Source organism: Penaeus japonicus, unplaced genomic scaffold (assembly GCF_977035675.1).
Source record: "Penaeus japonicus unplaced genomic scaffold, GWHDUDI00000001_assembly GWHDUDI00000030, whole genome shotgun sequence".
NCBI lineage: Eukaryota > Metazoa > Arthropoda > Malacostraca > Decapoda > Penaeidae > Penaeus > Penaeus japonicus.
The window spans coordinates 15,497,199-15,507,198 of record NW_028234432.1 but is presented as its reverse complement, the minus strand read 5'-3'; the positions used below and the strand labels follow the sequence as shown (position 1 = coordinate 15,507,198).

Sequence of the window (10,000 nt, the reverse complement as noted above, 5' to 3'; positions counted from 1 at the left end):
CGCGCGCGCTTGTGTGGCTGTGTGTCTTTCTTCTTGTTCTCTCTATTGCTATCATTTGCTCACATTTGAGTTAAAGATATTGGGTTGTCGTTCAATAAAGGTGTGTAGGGTTCGAGTCTGTGGTTCCTCGGGGCTTCATTTAAAGTGCCATCTAAAGTTTCGGTCTCAGAAGCACTACAATAGCAGTAATGACCCTGGGTGTGACGTCACCAGGCCAACGCACCAATGGCGGCTTGGCTCCTCGCGATGACGACACCATTCAATAGTACCTCATAAGGACCACAATGGCCAAGTTCCCACCTTCCGAAGACGAAATCACGAGACCAAGGAAGACGGTAGCGTCATGAAAATGATATCGTTGCTATGGCAAAACCAAGGCGGTGATGGGAACATTCACGTGTGGAATGACGCGTTGAATAAATTTAACTGTCCAAAGTAATGGCTTTATTATCACATGAGGTTTCCCTAGTAACAGAATTGTCATCACATCATTACAAATGTAGTAGTACTAGCAATGCCATAGGTGCAGTAATGATTTTACCGTGACTACATCAGCGCAGCCTCAAAATCAATTACTTAAAGCCTAATTATGATAAACCCACCACCATTACGCGGAACATGAACATTAAAATTTAATATTACGTTCCCTGACATATGATGATCTGAATTTCGGGACATTAAAGATACATCCTCTTTCAAAACAACAGCAAATTGACGTGATCTTCCTCTTCTTGTACATACATTCTTTAATTTGGAAACTACTTAATACCATTACAAATATTCTTCCTTGAGTAACGCTGTTTCATACTCCAGTTGAAGCACGTAAGACTAAGCAAACTTCACCGACGTTGGGAACCGACCGCTCTCTCACTAAACTTGATCGTGTTCCTAAGAGCAAAGAAGGAAGCTCTCTGGTTTCTTCTTTGACACTGCGGTCTCTGAGAAACGCCTGGAGTTCCCTGGTGACGTCACGGGCAGCACACGCGTACATCACCGCGGCCGGAGTGTTATTATGTGCCGCCACTCCGACATTATCTCCCCGTTACGTCACCGATAAGTAGTGACGTCATTGCCACGTCACGAGCACGTCATCATCGCACCGTTATGGCACCCTGCATCTCGACGACCTTGTATGAGTTCGCTCAGACCTCTCTCCTTGACCCCCACTGCATGTCAGCGGTGTGAGTGATTACACCGATAAGAAGGAAGACTGAATTATTAAACGGCAGTCACTGATACCAACGCAAACCGCGCCACGCTCGTATATGACAACCACGGAACTCGATCACTCCTGAATCCTTGCTGTGTGACGTCACACGCCATCACGCCACAATCGGACCATCACGTCACAACCAAAACCCTCGTGACAACAATCAAACCATGAGGTCAAAGTCAAGTCATAAGTCACATTATAAGAGAACTATCAACAAAATATGCAGTATCATCAGATCTTGACTCTGCTAGGCTACACTGGCACCTTCAGTCGCGTTCACTGCATCGTGATGTTTGTCAACATACTTTGTACACTGCCAAACTGAGCTACATTTCCCATTCATAATAACTATTCTGTATTTCAATGAAAGGCAATACATTGTGTAGCCCATGAAAAGAAGAAGGATAAAAATATAATTTAATATGATAAATGAATGCAAATGTAGTCGAAATGCTGGCCTTTTTACATCTAATTATTCATAAGCTGACGAATTGCACCAGTTTATCGAGCTGTTATCGGGAAGTTCCGGGCCCTAGTATCTATCTCTTTGCAGTGATACGTCCGCTGTCACCCAAGATAACTTATCTTGGTACTAGTTTGACGAGACCAGTACTGACACATTTGTGTTTACTAATCTTATTGTTAATGGAATAATGACCCCCATTTTGATAAGATTCCATGGGTAATTTGGCAAGCATTAGATTATCAGTTGTTACCAAAGCATCGTTGGTAGAATAAGGAATCATTACCTATACAACTTATTTTTGTTAGAAATTAGCGCGACTAGCATTGTTGCAAATGTGATGCAATCCCGTCTCTCCGCACGAACACCCTTACAAATAAGAATAAGAGTCAGCGTCAAAATGCACTGCGATACATGAAACACTATACAAAACAACCCACAGATACACATCAGGCGTCAAGTGACACCCCCAACAGCTCTTGACGTTGAAGTGTGATGCATAAGCGACCGTCACAAGAACTACTGACGCTCTAACGATCACATTGCTGGCCGTTGACAGGAGTCGTAACGACCTACAATTCCTCCTCATAGACTAACGCTCAGTCATGCCGTGCCCCCTGTCAACACCTGTGCCAATCGGATAATCACTCTTTCACAATCTGCACTCCCTCGCACCTCCTTCGTCACCGATAAAATTTCTAGGACAGCCCGAGATGATGGTGACAGCCTCGCCCACAGGCCATCGATTATCACTTGCCTCGTTCTCATTCCTGCGAATGGAAGATTTGGTTGGTCGTTTTTTCTGTTCTTTTCTTTTCTGCCTTGAAGATCAAGCTTATGAGTGATAAGCATTGTCATATAGTGCAATGACTCGGTGAAACTTTTACTAATACGGACTTGTTATTAACCTATGGATATGTTGATACATGGTGCATATATATATATATATATATATATATATATATATATATATATATATATATATATATATGTGTGTGTGTGTGTGTGTGTGTGTGTGTGTGTGTATGTATGTATGTATGTATGTATGTATGTATGTATGTATGTATGTATGTATGTATGTATGTATGTATGTATGTGTGTGTGTGTGTGTGTGTGTGTGTGTGTGTGTGTATACATACATACATACATATATATATATATATATATATATATATATATATATATATATACACATATATATACACACATACACACACACACACACACACACACGTTATCTTGACATCTTGCAACATCCATTTATGGTTGTTATGCCATCAGTTATTAATGAATGGTAGTCGGTGGTACAATATTATGGTTTTGTGTGAGAAACAACCGATTCAAATGTAAACCAAAATACTCCTCCAGATGTACATATGACCCATATCAAAACCACACGACATATATATTTATATCTATTGTTAGCGCATTCATCTCCATGTGCTTACGTATTTGTTGCGACAGGAATATCGCTTAATCTGTCACATAAAACATCCAAGAAGCTGGGTACCCTGTGGGCCTCTTCACTCAGCAGAGCACGTCACCCGAGGCACTCACTACCCAGTGGGCCTCAACACCTACGTATGCCTCATAATACTCTCGAGCGCTTTAACCTGTGGGCGTTAACACCATCCGGTGGAACACCCTAATCTAGCCCCTATCACTCTCCCAGCCCCTCGCCACCCCTGTGGATCTCATCACTCTCCTGGAGCCAATAATCAAGACTTCTAATAAACTGCTTTTGGGCTGTAGCACATAGTCTTTCCCGTAAATCCAACCTAGTTTCTGACAGAGGTGTGTATTCATGCAATGGATGCCAAAAGGCTAAACTTGTTAGCCCTAGGTTAGTAGCAAGCAAAGTTCAACACAGGCGTCATGAAACTTGGCAAGCTATCATAAGAAACCCATTGCGTGCTTTCGTGGTGCGACATTAACTACACACCCTTGAAGGAGTAATAATAGACGAGATCACAAGCCACGCGCGCGCCCCGCTGTCAGATGAGAAGATGGTGTAAATGAGTGAACATTGACCCAATTAACTCCTCGGGCCAGTTAACACAGCCTGCATTAACATAATTAGCAAAACATGTTCCTCGGCTGGGTGCTACGTCTTGTTGGCATATCGTTCCCACGTGCACCTCATCTCCTGCGTTGTGCAGTGACGTCATAAATACGTCATTGACCCATTGACAGCTTGTCGGGCGCGTCGACCAATCACGAGTCACTCGTCTCCACATCAAAGAAAACGGAGCGGCTGCTTAAATACAGCCGATTTTGGCCATTGTTTTAATAGATGCACCTATTGATATAATTAATATACTTTAATGCATCGAGACAACACCTCGGGCTCAAAAGCGAAGAGGTAACGCACAGAATCTCCAAGCGCAGAGTGTTAAGTGGCGAATCGCAGGCGTGTTTAGAGCGAAGATAATTTTTTGTGTCTCGCCCGAAGCCCGGGGTGTGCGCGGCAGCCATTTTGTAATGTCTCTGCTCTTTGTTGTGTGTGAGTGATGTCGTGACATTTTTGTGATTTATCGCGGATACACTCAGTCTAGCAGTGATAATTGTTGACTACAAGCAATTAGATATTACAGCGATTGTGTTAGAAATCTAAGGATGTGGTGGATTGAATATTAAGGTGGAAAAATAGAGGAAGAAGTGCAGGTGCTTGCATCGCATCACTTTGGACGGGTAAGCTTGGTGGATCCTGGTTGGTTGGGCTTATTTTAAGGCTCAGTTTGGTTCGTCGGTGGTACTCTATGTTGATTATATACACCGACATGAGTAAATTTATCAATCTGATGGATTGGTGTGCATATAGAATTTAAATATCTGCTTCAAAATAGGACATGATGACGAGGGAGGTACAAAGTGTTGTGAAAAATGGCGTCGCGCTGTGGTGTTTTCAGTGTATTTCTTTAAGGCGCGTCAGTGTTTGCTAGTGAACGGCGTCGCCCAGATGTAATGATTCATTTTAGATATGTATTTGATATATTTATGTGTGTATTTCGGTTGTAAAGTGAAATTATAGTTGAGGGAGTGTTCGTGGACTCATTCCATGTGATTTTAAGATCCAAGGAAAATTACAAAAGCTCCAAGGAAGATCACTAAAGCTTCAGAATGAAGCGCTAAAAGTACATGCTACTTTATTATGATTTTAAATAAACGGAAATCCGCTTGTGAGGACATTTGCCTCATCGATTTGAAGCCAAACTTGGCTTGTGTCGGCCAACAGTTGGCGGCGGCCAGGGTTCGCGCGCGCACTGTTGGCGGGCTTTCGTTTATTATCACTCATTTCTCTCTCGTCTGGAGGAGCTTGTCAGGTCCGTTTCGACTCGGATTATGGAGGGAACGACAAGGGGAGAATGTCGTTGATTTGCTCCCATATGCAACGCGGAGTCACAGGCAAGAGGAAATGCATACGGACGCGAAACATTGTTGGAGGCGACGCGAAGCATTCTGGAAAGGAGATGCCAGAGCTCTCCTGGCCGAACAGACGCAATAAACGCGGATATTTCTCTCTCTCTTTGATTTCCGTTTGACAAGAATTGTTTTATCCTTTTTCGGGCCCGGGGGTCGGAGGCGTAGCCCCGTTCTCTCACTCCGAGAGAGAACGAGGCCTGTCGAGCTGACGGAGGCGACGAAGGCCGAATTAAAGGAGGAACTGACACCCGGCGAAATTTGGGTTCCTGAGGGTTCGTTTGGCGCGAAATTCAAGTCATCTGTCCGGGCCAGGTTCACTCACATCTCCCACCTTTCTTTCCTAACGTCCCACGGCGCGTTTCGTCCACGGGTTAAAGCTATCGAAGAGGGAGAAAGAGAAAGAGAGGAAGGAAGAGTGGAGTGTCAGTGCGTTTGGAGTTCGCGTCGAGGAACAAGCATTGGCGGCGTATCGTGTGCGCGCTTGTGAGTGTGTTGGTTTGTGTGTCTTTGCGAGTGTGACACAACGACTTGACACGGCGTTAGTGTGTGCTTGCTGGAGGGACACCATAAAACATTCACGGGCATATATCGATTTTAATGGCGTTGGCAGATTTGAAATATCGTTGTGTGAGTGGGAGGGAGAGAGACAGCGAAGGGGCATATTGATTTCTAATTTGTGTAGGCCGTGTTGGGAGAACCCAGTGAACATTGCTCGTGTCGCGGTTTGCAATTGCAAGGGATGCATAAAACGTACAGGCAAAGAGGCTTCGCTCGCCCTGACTAACACACCCACTTTAAAAACGGTGAAGGTGAAGCAGTGGTCCGCGATTACACAGCGCGCAAAACAAATCAGTGATCCCCGTGTAGATTCTAGAACGTTCATTTGTGATACACGCATGCAGTGTTATTTTTTCGATTGTTTGTTCAGTGCAAGGCTCTGTAGCGGTGCCCAGTGACGTCATCCCGTAGCAACAGGGGAGCTTCGTGTGTGTGTTTGTGTGCGAGATACCAGTGATACGAGAGAACGTTTTTGTGGTGGCAAAGTGATGCTCGTGTGAACGCCGCCGCGGCTCAAGAAGGGATACCTCGCCAGGATAACCAGACTGCATTCGAACTGGTATCAGTTGCAAGAAATGCCATACCACAAACACCAGGGTAAGGCTTTTACAACATGACACGAGCTTGGGGCAAAGTTTGGCAGATGGCTCGTGTTACCAGGTGTCGCTACCTGAGGGAAGACTCTCTGTAGCCTTTTGCTTTACCAACTGTCTGTAGCTGGACTCCAGCTGCCCCGACCCGCCTCAATCTTTTGCCCTCGCACCGGGGAGCCAACACTCCACAAACAGTAATGCACGTGTGCGGGCAAGATTGGGGGACGAGTGTGTGCATGTAGATGTGCGTTTTACAATGGATCATTTTGTGTGTGTGTGTGTGTGTGTGTGTGTGTGTGTGTGTGTGTGTGTATGTGTATGTGTATGTGTATGTGTATGTGTGTGTGTGTGTGTGTGTGTGTGTGTGTGTGTGTGTGTGTGTGTGTGTGTGTGTGTGTGTGTGTGTGTGTGTGTGTGTGTGTGTGTGTGTGTGTGTGTGTGTGTGTGTGTGTGAGATTGGGTTGTGAGTGATTGTTATTGCTATTTTGTTTATGTGTTATTGTATGTATGTGTGTTATTGTACGTATGTGTGTTATTGTGTGTATGTGTGTTATTGTGTGTGTGTGTTATTATGTGTGTTAATATGTTGGTGGGTGTTATTGTCTGTATACGTGTTATTATGTATGTGCGTATGTGCTATTGTGTATGTGTGTACGTGTTTTACTGTGTGTGTTATTGTGTGTATGTGTTATTGTGTGTTATTGTGTGTTTGTGTGTTTGTGTGTTTGTGTGTTTGTGTGTTTGTGTGTGTGTGTGTGTGTGTGTGTGTGTGTGTGTGTGTGTGTGTGTGTGTTTGTTTGTTTGTTTGTTTGTTTGTTTGTTTGTTTGTTTTTGTTTATGTGTGTGTATATATGTATGTGTGTGTTTAAGAAGGCGGAGAGAGACAGACAGTTTGAAAGAGCTTAAAAGATAGAGTGGGAGGTGTATTGTTTTGTAAATAACTGTAATTATAATGTCAACGTATGTTGCATCCAGTACAACGTTGTAACAGTATAGCCATAACTCTTCATTTTAACGTGGATGACATGGGAAATTAAATATGTATATTTAAGGACATCCAATTTCTTGGAAAATAAAACATGAATCAGGTATGATCCACAGACAACATACTTTCGGAGTGACATCATCAGTAGTGTGTGAACAAGCGGGTTTCTAAGTTTTAACTTTGCTATCAGGCCTCTTCACTTCTAGTGATTACCGTTACGGAAGTAAAAGGAAAAGATAAAACATGACGTATTTACCAACTAGCACTTCCGGTGCTGGCTTATTGCGCGCAAAGCGAAACGCTCGAACACAGCGGGAGAGAGGAACCATGCCGGGACGTCCACGCTTTCGGACGCGGCTGGGTCACGTGACTTGGGTGCTCTCAGAGTTTCAGTAGTTCTTATTTTCGCGGGAACTCTGACTAAGTGTTCGAACAATTTTGTAGGGATTTTAAAAATAAGTTTATTGTGTTGGATTTCTGTCTTTGGGATACTTTGTCAGATCTTTTCTCCGGGGAACTTCTGGATAAATGGTTATGGATAGATTTTTGAGTGTAGTTATTGTTGTGGCCGAGTTCAAGTTTGTCGAATATGAAGCGAATACGAATTCTCTGGTTTGTTTACCAACAGGACCAGGAGGAGAGGAGTACTTGACTAAATATATCCTTGGCCTCGAGTTAGCTTTATGGAATTGAGCTTTAGATACGATGACAGTGAACGTGCATGTAGTTTTCCAGGTACAAAGAGGAAATTGAATTATGTGAAGGCAACCGTGTCGTGAAAGTGACTTACGGTTGGCTGTCAGATCAGAAAGTTCCGCGCCATGATGGGAGGACTGGGATGTTGGAAATTGTTATTACCACTTTGTGGAGAATCCGATATAATTTAATGGCTGTTAGGATATGTTAGTGGAGAGAGATATAGGAAAGAAGAATTTCTAAATGGTGTTTTTTGTTATTATATCTCATTGTTGTTATTGTAATGTTTGTTATGCTGTTGTCACTGATGATAGGTTTAATCGTTTTATGTTTATAGGCCTTTATTAGCATAAGTTTAGCTTGCACCATATTTCATAAGTATTATATGATAGGTCATTGGATATTATTTATCTCTTGGTACTGGAAAAAAATGTAAGTTCTAAATCTTAACCCTTAATCATTTGATACTGTTTTTGATAACTGCCCAATGAAACAAAATATGTAATTTATTCTTTAACATTTATCATGCATGATACAACAACTGTCAACTTGTTTTGTGTCATTTATCTTATCATGTTTGACCAAAGTATGCACTGTGAAATATGCCTCTGTCACTCACTGGACATGGCTTTTTCTGGTTGTATAAACTTGTCTATATAGATCTATCGCTTTGTCATGGCCATCCTTCTTTGGAAAGCAGCCCATGGGAGTGGTGCGCATTAGAGTAGGGCAGTGCATTGCGCATGATATTCTCAGCTATGTCTGGATTTGGTGTGTCATGTGATCGTATGCACAAGGCGGGTCACACTGAAGTTGCTGCAGGTATTTTTAGAGTGGCTGCTGAGGAACCACCGGCCGGAAAATTTGACGCTTTTCTATTGTCAGATTTTTTTTTATCTTTTCTATATTTTTTTAAGGAACCGTACAGTTGATATTGCTTTTGTTCAGTTTTAAGTTTATTAATTTTAGGCTAAAGGTATATCTTTTCAATGGTATAGCTCCATTTTTGTAAACATTTAATGAATAACAAGGCATTTTTTTCCATTATTTCTTATATATATATATACATTTTTGTAAATATATGATTAGAATTCCTGAATTTAGTTAGAGAGTCAGTTTATGAAATACAATATCACATATACATGGAATGAGTAAAGGGTTACTCAGTAGATAGTAGCTTTGTCCATGATCTCTCTAAAGTAGCCAACAGAAGCCAAAGGACCTCCAAGACTCCCAGACCAGGCAGTTAATTTTAGTCATTCCTTTTCCTGAAAGCTGAAGTTGTGTTCCCATTTTCTTGAGGTAATAAAAATAAGAGTTGTTCAGAAATGTGATATGATTATGAATAAATTCAAGTGCACTACTTGAAATGTTTACTAAAGTCATCTGGACGCTAATGTAAAATAAAGTCACTTCACTTGGTTTTAAATGACCTGACATTCCTTTAGTCTAGTTAGTGGAAATGAGTCCAGTTATTAGATGAGACTGCCATAGATTTGTAATAGTGCCCATACTTTATATTAGTTAGGCTGAAAGAAACTAGTGCACCTTTCTAAGATTCTGTTTGAGAAATTTGATATATCTTTTGGAATTGTCCCTTATTTTGACTTGGCTTTTTTGGGAAGGCTGAATCGTGAATTGAGGCACGTCCGATCATGTAGCACGGTGACTATTAATGTGTGCGACCTTACACTTTGGGGTTTGCAGCACAGGCTTTGCCAAGTGCGCATCATGCTCTCTCGTGATTGGTTCTTGGGCTGGGTGAGCAAGACCAATTAGATTCAGACGCAAGATGCCTTCAGTATTTGCCCTTGGAATTTAATTATTTATTACTAATTGTTTTTAGAATTTCCCTTAATAACACTTAATGCTGCTTCATCAAATATAACTGTCTATAAGATAGAGTGGATAAGTAGCATCATATTTAGATAAATTGTATTTTTTTAAGCCTTTGCTTCTAACTTTATAAAGAAATAGATTTGATAATGTTGAAAGACGAATATGTTGGGTAGCAAAAGAAAAAATAACAGTTTGCAATACTTATTAGATTTGATGCAACTACACAAAAC

At 41.9% G+C, this 10,000-nt stretch overlaps 1 protein-coding gene across 8 annotated transcripts in view; it reads left to right on the top strand.

Moving 5' to 3' along the window:
- Nucleotides 1-4,142: 4,142 nt before the first annotated feature.
- LOC122253304 (uncharacterized) overlaps nt 4,143-10,000 on the top strand; it is a 91,572-nt gene continuing 85,714 nt past the window's right edge. For 5 of the 8 annotated variants that reach the window (XM_043016257.2, XM_043016254.2, XM_043016255.2 and 2 more), the window contains exon 1: nt 4,143-4,367. The gene's annotated coding sequence lies outside the window, so the exon portion shown is untranslated. Of the gene's footprint in view, nt 4,368-6,115; nt 6,255-10,000 lie in introns of those variants that run through there. The other 3 variants (XM_043016261.2, XM_043016260.2, XM_086555146.1) reach the window with 2 other exon arrangements.